Source organism: Arvicanthis niloticus, chromosome 20, assembly GCF_011762505.2.
Source record: "Arvicanthis niloticus isolate mArvNil1 chromosome 20, mArvNil1.pat.X, whole genome shotgun sequence".
Taxonomy (NCBI): domain Eukaryota; kingdom Metazoa; phylum Chordata; class Mammalia; order Rodentia; family Muridae; genus Arvicanthis; species Arvicanthis niloticus.
The window spans coordinates 51,062,921-51,073,075 of record NC_047677.1 but is presented as its reverse complement, the minus strand read 5'-3'; the positions used below and the strand labels follow the sequence as shown (position 1 = coordinate 51,073,075).

Below are 10,155 nucleotides of genomic sequence, written 5' to 3'. Positions count from 1 at the left end.
CTAGAATTTCCCAAAGGGGAGATAATACAGAAGACTGTGGGTTCTTTTTTTCTTCCACCCTTTCAACCCTTAACACTAGATAAAAGGAAAAAAAAAGGAAGAGAAAAAAGGGCAATGTCCTGCTGATTTGGAGTATCAAGTTCCTTGGGGCAATTTTGATATCAGGATACCTAATTTCTTTTTCTTTATGTATCATTACTTAACAAACTGTGACCAACAGCAAACAACTCCCCCACCCCAGGACCCTAGAATTTCTATAACCTCACAAAGTGCCCAGAATTCCAAATGTAAAACAATCCCAGAAAACTATCGGCTGCTGGCAAAATCATGCCCCTGATAGAGTCCCAGGCAAATCATTGTCAGATGATCTGGACAATCTGAAGCAGCCTCCTATTGACACATCTGGGATGAAAACAAAAACATAATATTTCTGTGGTTTTATTTTTAAAGAACCAAAATGCCAAAATTGTTACTACAGTCTTCTCTTCAGATTCTCCAAAGATGCATGCGACCCATCACTCCAGACTTGAAGGTGATGTCACATGAAGGTGCTGGGCCCTGTGATCCTACCCTGCTGATGTCACTCTGACCTGGAAAGGAAGGAGGAGGAATGGACCCAGGAGATAGAGCTTGTGGAGACCAGGTCTGCAGGGGATGGCACCTTCCAGAACTGGGCAGCTGTGGAAGTACCTTCTGGAGAGGATCAGAGATACACATGCCATGTGCTGCCTGAGCCCCTCACCCTGAGATGGGTTAAGGGAAAGCTGAAGCCTTCTGCAGACCTGTGTACAGGGATGATGGCTGTGGTCATAACCTTCACCTTCCCTTCCTTCCCCTCCCTCTTCCCCTTGCTTCCCTTCCCTTCCTTGAGCCTCCTCAGTCTACCATCTCCATGATGACCATTGTTGGTGCTGTCCTTGGAGCTGTGCTAATTCGGGATAAGATCATCAGAGGTGTTCTGTTGCGGATATGGAAGGGGCATGGTCTGAGGTTGCATTTGGGGGTGGGGCATTTGTTTGTTTTCTTTCATCAACTTCAAGAAGGAATACATAGTGAATGGGAAGCTACAGACACCATGTGCACACACACTGTGCCTATCTCTGGATCTGTGTGCTGACACTCACCTTACTCTAAAGCACAGGAAAAATGAAGATCAGATTCATCACACTGATGACAGATGTCACTGGATGTGATGTCTCACTGGTCAGAGGTCAGGGAGAATGTCCCTGGCAGGGGTTCATTCCCTGAATACCTGCTTCCTCATGTCTCCTGAGCCTTCCCTGGTCTGCTGACAATTCTAGAAACTTCCTGTGGTCCAGAGCTTCTCTGGTCTATCTCAACTTTTCTTCACACAAGTGAAATCTGAGGGTACTATACTCAGTCTCCAGGTAGGGGTTTGTATGGAGAAGGCTTGTCCCTGAGGCATTCTGGGCTGGAGCTGGAGCCAGAGGGAACTCAGTCAGCCTGGAATTCCCCCTGCAGCCAAATCTTCTTGAGGGTTTGAGTGTGTGTTGTGTTAATTATTTTTACCCCAACTGAAGTTGCTTGCTTTAGGATATTTGTTAATTTCTCCCAAATAGTTGTTACAAACTCTTTGCCAATCTTCATTGATCACCCATAATGAAGTAATCTTAGCATTAGTATAAGTCTCTACAATTTCTGCTGGATCTATTCCTGACTATTTACATATTCTTGCTTTTTTAATTAAATAAGTATTTTCTATGCAAACCTTTAATTTTTTACTTTGTGTGCTAAGATGAGCCATTCTAAAATATCACTTCCATTTGTATAAGATCCCAATAGAAGAATAAGTTAAAGACAAATAATCAAAATACAGATGAGTTTGAGACTATGTCATTCCCTGTCGCGCCCCCCCCCCCTGGCCCGCAGAGTTGAAGCGGCGCAGCGTTGTTTTAGTCAGCCATGTCAACTCTGCGGTGCCATTTATTCAGCCGCATAAGGTGGCGGCTACAATTCCATAGAATCTTCCAGTCTCTTTTCTATTAAGGTTAACTCTTTCTATGCTTCCTTTGTTAGCTGTCTTAGACTGTCTATGTCTGAATCTCCTTGTAACATTTGAAACAAATTACTTAATAAGCAGCTAATCCAATGGTGTGTAGGGCGCCAAAAATGTTGCGGCCCTCTCCACTCCACGCTTGGCGGCCACTGTTTCCCCGCCCAAGTTGCTGCTCCGGTCTGCAGGTCAGGGTCAATCGAGAGTGAGAGTGGGGATAAAGGGAAGAGACTCAAGAATGGAGACAAGACAGAGGTTCTGATCAAGTCTTAAGTCTCATTATTGAAGGGAAATCTGGGGTATTTATACGCTTTTGCCATGTGCCTTGTAGGCGCATGGATACCATGTGCCTGCAGGTGTTGATATGACGTAAGCCTTACAGGCGTGGATACCACGTGCACCTTATAGGCATATATGGCATGGATAGCACGTGGACAGCACGTGAACTGCATGCCTTGCAGGCGTGGATACCACAGCGCCTTGCATCAGGGGGCACTAAACAGCAAAACAAGCTATGTGGGATAAACAAGATGTTTTGTCAGAGTGTGCTCAGCTGTTGTAGTGTAGAGTGAAAAATATATAAGGCATTTTATGAAATATGTGTAGATTTTTGCCTTACAGAACTCGGAACTGAAAAGAGATTTCAGGCCTTCACATTCCAGGTGAAGGACACTTGCTGGATTACATTCCCCAAGCCTCGCCCAAGGCAGGAAGGCATTCCTGATTACAGATAAAGATGCTACCACCTAGATGGGGCCATAGCCCATAGCTGGAAAAAGTAAGATATTAATCTGAAATGGCAGAATAGGACACAATAGCATGGTGAAAACCACATTTTGAGAAGAATGAGTGTGCAGAGTGATCTCACATGACTCTAGATCATTTGGGCTAGATTCTCTGAAATGTTCCACTGTTCTTGGTTACCTCCCTTGGTCTTCCCAGTGCTATGTCAAAATTTGTAAACAACCAATCATGTGTAAGCACGCGAAAATGCCTCTCCCCCCACATGCTATAAAAGACCCTTTAACCCACCACACGGGGCAAAAACCCTGCTCTTGGAGCTAAAGAGCTTGTCGTTTTTGACCGCCGGCTCCTCCCTAATAAACCTCTGCTGATTGCATCCAGGTATGGTTTCTTGTGATTTTTGGGTGGTCGCGATTCCGGAGGCTTGAGGAAGGGTCTCTCGAGTATGGAGGTCTTCAGTAGGCTATTGAAAACCAAATCTCTTATCAGAGTATATGGTTCCAGATGGCTGCAAAGATGATCTAGCCGCTTTCTGCTAAAAGTCGGCTCCCAACAATGGTGGACAAGAATCAACTGATATCTCCGACTGATTTTTGAAACTCATTGAGATTTCACACCTGACTTCTTTCAATCTGTACCCTCTGGGTTTTAATATTTTGTTGACTTATTTTATAATGTAGACAGTGAATAGAATCCCCTCCATGTATTTTTTTTTTTCCAGAAGCAATCTGCAAACCCAAACAAGGCAAAATTCTTTTGGTTTCACAAAACATTTTTTTCTACAGTATCTGCATCAGAAACAGCTATCAGAATATCATCCATGTAAGTGTAAATAATGGATTGAAGAAACTGCCTACAAATTATTTCTACCAGTTGTGGCATTAAATACTGACACAGTTTTGGAGAGTTTAATATTCTCTGTGGAAAAACTTTCCACTGATATCATTTTACAGGTTGAGTATTATTATATGTTTGTAGTATGAAGACAAGTTTTCCTTAGTTGGGGTTTTTCTGCCTACTTCTTAATTCCCTGGCTGACCTGAGGCAAACAGCTTGTACTTTCTGTTCTAGGGCTTCAAGCTAGGTCCCTGATTTCATTTCCTGCTGGCAAGAAATTGCCTTGGATATCTCTTTAGGACCTACCCTCATTGGACTGTGAGAACAAAATTTGAAAGCAGCATTGTAACAATAACAAAAACTCATGGTCAGCGAAGACCACCAACAATTTGTTAAATATAGTCATAATAAAATATTAAGTCCCTCTGAAGACCCCCATACTCGGGAGACCCTTCCTCAAGTCTCAGGAAATCACGACCACCCAAAGATCACAAGAAACCATACCTGGATGCAATCAGCAGAGGCTTAATTAGGGAAGTTAGCCGGCGGTCAAACCACAAGCTCTCTAGCTCCAAGAGCCAGGTTTGGCCCCCGAGTGGCAGGGCTAAGGGGTCTTTTATAGCATGGGGTGGAGACAGGAAGGCATTTTTGCGCGGTTATACATGATTGGTTGTTTTACACATTTTGAACATAGCACTGGGAAGACTAAGGGAGGGAGGAGTAACCAAAAACAGTGGAACATTTCAGAGGAATCTAGCCCAAATGATCTAGAGTCATGTGAAAATCACTCTGCACACTCATTCTTCTCAAAAATGTGGTCTTACCATGTCACTGTCCCCTATACTGTCATTTCAAAATATTTCTCACTTCCAGTCACAGCCCCACCTAGATGGCTTGTAATTTTTTTATGGTCAGGAATGTGTCTTCCTGCTTCGGGGCCCCCCTCACACCCACAGGTGGGCCTGCTGCCTGAGGCTTGAGGAATGTAATCCAGCAAGTGTCCTTCACCTGGAATGTGTCCTGGGGTAGTGAAAATCTTACATTCAGTTCTGCTTTCTGGAACTTGCATTTTTCTGCCCAGGTCTAAGGGCAAAGAAATCTACACATATTTCATAAAATGGCCTTTATAATTTTTCACTCTACATCTCCAGGGGCAGGGTGACCAAAAGTGAAAAGGCATGCAAGGACACGTGCCCAGACAAGTCCAAACAAGCCCAAGTGAGTAGTGGGCTATCTGGTGTTTACTTTTCTCTCCCCCTTTTCAAGAATCCAAGGTTTCATGGTCAAAAGTAACTAGTCATCTGCCAGCTCGCACGTAGCCGCTTCTGCAAGTTGCTGATGTTTGAAATATCCAATCATATGTAAGCACGCCAAATTTTCCCGCTCTCCCCAACCCCTACCCATAAATATCCCAAGTTTCCTGGGTTCTGGGTCGGAACCTCTATCTCCTGCATGAGATATGTTCTGACCCGAGGGCCCTCGTTATTAAACCTCCTCTGCAATTGCATCAAGAAGGTCTCTCGTGTGTCCTTGGGTTCATGAAGGTCCGGACTTGGGTGAGGGTCCCCTTGCGGGGGTCTTTCAGAACTAGAGGCAACTCTTGTCACATTGCCTGCACACCCCTGGAAGCCTAGGCCTTCTTTCTGGTTTATATTCATGAAATCCATTGTCCTTAGAGATGGCTTGTTCACAATGTTGTTTCAGATGACCATGCTTCCCACAGTTAAAGCACAGGGCACTTGAGATCTGAGAACTTTACCAGCTTGTTCACTGTAACGACTGAGCTGCCCCACGTTGGGCGGTCAAAATGTAATGGTCCGCTCTGTTCCGCAGGTCCGGGTCTAGAGATAGAGAGTGTGGGGCACGCGACTCGAAGAATGGAGACAAGACAGAGGGTCTGATCAAGTCTAAAGTCTCCTTTATTGTGTCTCTCTCTCCTTTATTGTCTCTCTCATTGTCTCCTGTATTCTCTCCTGTATTCTCTCTCATGAAGGGAAATCTGGGGTATTTATAGGCTTTTGCCACATGCCTTGTAGGCGTGTGAATATCACGTGCCTTGCAGGTGTGGATATGACATAAGCCTTACAGGCGTCTATAGCATGGATAGCACATGCATCCTGCACCTTGCAGGCATGAATACCACTTGCGCCTTGCAGCTAGGGCAGTAAACAGCAAAACAAAATATGTGGGATATCAGAGTGTGCTTCAGCTGTTGTAGGCTATTGAAAAACAAGTCTCACGTCAGAGTATATGGCTTGAGATGGCTGCAAAGCTGATAGCCGCTTTCTGCTAAAAGTTGGCTCCCAACAGTTCACAGTCTTTTTACTATATCTTACTCAGTTAATGTACCTCGGATTTTGAGACCTAAGCACTTAGATATGGCTTGCTCAATTAATGATGCCAGAGACAATATTGTTCTTCTCCCTGATCCACTGTTCCATAGGTGCTGACTTTAATGGCCTGACAACATTCTGCATTCCATATTTGCATTTTCAAATGCCAAGGTCTCAATTAGCACTTGTTTCACATCAAATCATGTCTGACATGTCATTGTTCACAGCTGGAATTAATCTTTGAAAAAAATATCAGTGAAGGCTTCCCCTGAGACTTGCACAGTTTTTCTTAGAGATGTGGGATTCTTCCCTGGTTCCTCAACTTTGTTCCTAGCTCTTAGAGCTGCTAAACAACATTGCTCTAAGATGTTTCTTCAAACTGAACTTGATCTTTTTTCTTCAAACAAAAAACCAAATTTATTCAGCAGACATTTAAATTATGAATCCTATAAATCAGGACCACCACAATTTCAGAACACTCCGTTGCGAAGTGTACAGCAACAGCCACATCTGGAGGATGAATGTGCCATTGAATCTTTTTTTTAAAAAAAAACGTTTAGCTATTTAAAGTTTGGGGGTGGCACCTCAGAAAGGGTGCCCTTGGGTTTCACAAGGGGAAAAGCACTGTCTCCTCCCAGAGTCACATTTTAAAAAACAGTTTCAGTCACTCACCAAGAACTGGCAGGTGAGGAAGATGGAGAGGCCCTCTCCAACTCTGCAGAGGACCAAAAGAGCCTGAAGTGTGCTCACTGCTTTCACCCCACACCACACACATCACAAACACAATGGCAGGCAGGGAGGTCAGGAGGTCGCTTATGACCATTCTGAGAAAGCTGGTGCTAAGGCCAAGAGTAGCCTATCAGGAGGAGAGTTCTGGAAAAGAAAAGCACAGAAAACACAAAATAACTTCCCTACACAGCCCTGTGGGCCTGCGTGTCCTCTGGAGACTCCGAGTGGTGGCAAAGAGAAACTGGTCTGTCCTGGATCCAGAAGAAGACACTGGGTTTAGGGCTCCCAAGAATCCCACAACACCCTACTCAACCAACCTGACCTTGAGTCCAAGTTGGCAAGGTCAAGTCTTTTGTGTGTCCTCACTTAAGCTCAGCTCTCCCCACCTTTGAGAACTCACCAACTAGGTCCCATCACCCACCTTCACAATCATAAACTAAACAGGAGAAAGAACGTGTCGCCAAGCCACCAACCTGCCAACTTTATGTTCTTCACCCTAGAACCTCTCTGCTCTGCAACTGTAGCACCAATTCAGAAAGCTTCTCTATCCGAAAATAACGAGATCATATGTGTCTACTATTGGTTTTCAAGCATTGTTAGACGCCCTCCCGATTCCCGCTCAGGCGAGCCACATCTATAAACAATCGAAGCCTAGGGCTAAGTCAGGTCCAAGTGGACCTAGTAGCTGCCACAGTTCTCCAGGTAGATCACAGGTCCTCAGCTGCCAGTGCTGCCCAGTCGAGTCCATTTTCTGTAACTTTGAGGCTGTAACCAGAGGGATGGACGACAGCTTCAGCTCTTCACTGTCCAGGCCAAGACTCTGTTGGATCCTCATGGCCGCGTCCTCTTCCTCTTTCAGGGACTCCGGGTCAGAGCCAGGAGCCCGAGGGCTGCAGGGTGACTGAGTCTGGTCTGCCTCGGCCACCCCCAGACACCCGCGCGCTCGCGGAGCTTGTGACAGCTCGCTGGAGCACCTTCTCTTGATGATTTTTTCCGAGAGTACTAGCTGCTATAGGAGCCACTGCGAGTCGTCGTCCGCCTTGTGGGCTCCGTCTGCGGTCCACCGCCACTTCTGGATTCGCCAAGAAGCCACAGCGCCCGGGAGCCACCCTCTCCGCCTTGGCCCCGGAAGCGCGCTGGCGCCCTGGGCGATCTCCACCACGCAGTAGGGCACCGCCCAGCCCCGAGCGCGCTCCCCCCCCCCCATATGTAGCGCATGGCCCCTGGGGGCGCAGAGTCCTAGGCCTCCGCTGACCCGCTGGCTGTAGCAGCCGCCTCGCTGGGTTCTGGCCTTGTCCGCCCGCAGTGGCGCCAGGACCCGCGGGGGCGCAGGCTGGGGCCCATGGCGGCACAGGGAGAGGACCAGCCATCCTGCGCTGTATCCAGCTGCAGCGTATCTCCCCTATCTGGGCGATGAGCAGGTCCACGTCGGCCTAGCCGCCCAGAATCACCGACTGCTGCAGCAGAAGAAAGCTGTCTTAGACCTCCTCCACCTCCACCTTGTCACCAGCTTCCTCCTCATCATCCCTCCGACATGGCAGGGCCCCCTCGCCCCGGGCCCGGCGGCTGTGCGGGCGTCGCTGGCGGCTCTTTTGGCCACGGGGTCCCGGGGCCATGGCTGGGGCGGGAACGAGTTGGAAGCCCGGTCCAGGCTGGGCGGAGGCCTAGCTTGAGACGCGGAAGCCAGGACCACCCAGCAGTGGCATTGCTAGCCTTAGAGCCTCAGGAGCCCGAGCCTATTCTTGTGTAGCCACACGTAGCACCTATCAACCCTATCAACTGGATCTGTGTTATGTTAATTCCTCTCGCTCCTTTGTGCGAATTCCTGGCTTTGCTCCACCATAACAACCAATGCAATTGAGGACCAGCCTCTGGTAAGGCTGTTACCAATCCTCCCCAGTCTTGGGAAATAATCCTATCCCGAGTAGTCCAATTATTTAGTGCCTGTTTCACATAGGATAAGTGCATCTCATAAGATATCACTCCCTCCTGAAAATGCTTTAGGTCTGTCATTTATACAGAATACCATCCTATCTTGTCATAAACTTGTGGATTGTCTCCATTAGTGAGCATATGGGTTTAAGTACTGGAATGTTGTTGGTGATTCTGTGACCCAGGACAGCCTGACCTTAAAAGGTGCTGAGGGTTTAACCTGTTTCCTGAACATGACTGTGTCATCTGACCATCCTCCTGCTTTTCCATGTTTGACTTGACTGCCCTCTGACAGTCTTCCTTCCCCTCTCTCTACCTAGGGGAAACTCCCTGTCTCCTGGTGCCTGTGCTCCCTCTAGTCCTGGGGTCTGAGCCACACTAGGACCCTGTCCCCCATCTCCAGTTGGCCTGTAGGAGTCTCACCTTCTGGTCACTGATTGCTTGACTCCCCATCTGTCAGTGACAATTAGGAAAGCTCCTTCTTCTTGAAGGGGAACATTCTACTTTCTTCGGAAAGTCAGTTATGTTAAATAGTGCTCTGCTGGGGCACACAGGTGAGAGTATGTTTTGCTGAAGCAGACATGTGAAAGGACACATGAAGTTTTCAAGGAATATAAATATAACCAGAAGATGGTGGATGCTACCAGGCCATTCCTTACTGGTCATCCTTTGTCATGACTTCATAGAAAGAAATGCACCAAAAAAATTGTCTGGTGGTGTTCTCCAGGCTTCTTGACACTCTGTGGACTCAGGCCAATTGGCCCAATGAAGTGGAAGTTCTGGATATGTCACCTGATACAGAGTCACAGAGTTTTGTTGAGTTAGAGAGAGTATAATAGGACACAATGGACAGTGATGGCTGGCTTGCATAGCTAGTTTTGCAACAGTTTGTTGGTCTCAAGTCTTTGTCTTCTCTGATCTTCACTTGTTGAGTCAGTCTTGGCAGAGAACTTCTGGTGTCCCTGCTGGTCCTTGTCACTCAGTGCAGACTCACGCTGATTCAGAGAAGGCTGGCTGTTTCGCTGGATTGTGCCATCACTGCTGATTCCTGTTTGTTATCTGAAAACACGAACTGGACTGCTGTATCTGGCAATTGGAGACTGAAACCGCCCCAAGGAGATACTTCTCTTCTTGAAAGGTGTTTTTGCGAGTGGATCGAGCTGCTGCTGCTGATTCATGAAAACTGAACAATGCAGATTGGAATTGCTCTCAAGAATTATTTCTAAACCATTCTACTCCCCCCCTCCCCCGTATCCTAATAACTTTTCTTTTCAACTATCTCTGGTGGGTGGTGGGCTAGAAGGGAGGTTAAAGCATTTAAGAGCCTTATTGAAAGTAGGCTTGAAAAATCCAAGCTTACAACTTCTGGTCAGTGTAAATGCTTCCCTGACTCTGAGGAAGTATCCAGCACCCCTCTGGTAGTCTTGGAGGTGGAGGAACCTCCAGCCACAGTCTTAAGGCTATGCCTGACCCTCATCACCTGACCCCATTCTCCTAGCATGGAGCTGCTATCTGCAGTTCCCTTAGGTCCAAAGGCCAGGGCGCCCCCTACCTGCCTTTGCTCAC

The 10,155-nt window shown here is 47.1% G+C and overlaps 1 pseudogene; it reads right to left on the bottom strand.

The window, feature by feature from the left end:
* Window positions 1-7,526: 7,526 nt before the first annotated feature.
* Window positions 7,527-8,273, bottom strand: LOC117724282 (GSK-3-binding protein FRAT2-like; annotated as a pseudogene).
* Between the last annotated feature and the right edge of the window lie 1,882 nt (window positions 8,274-10,155).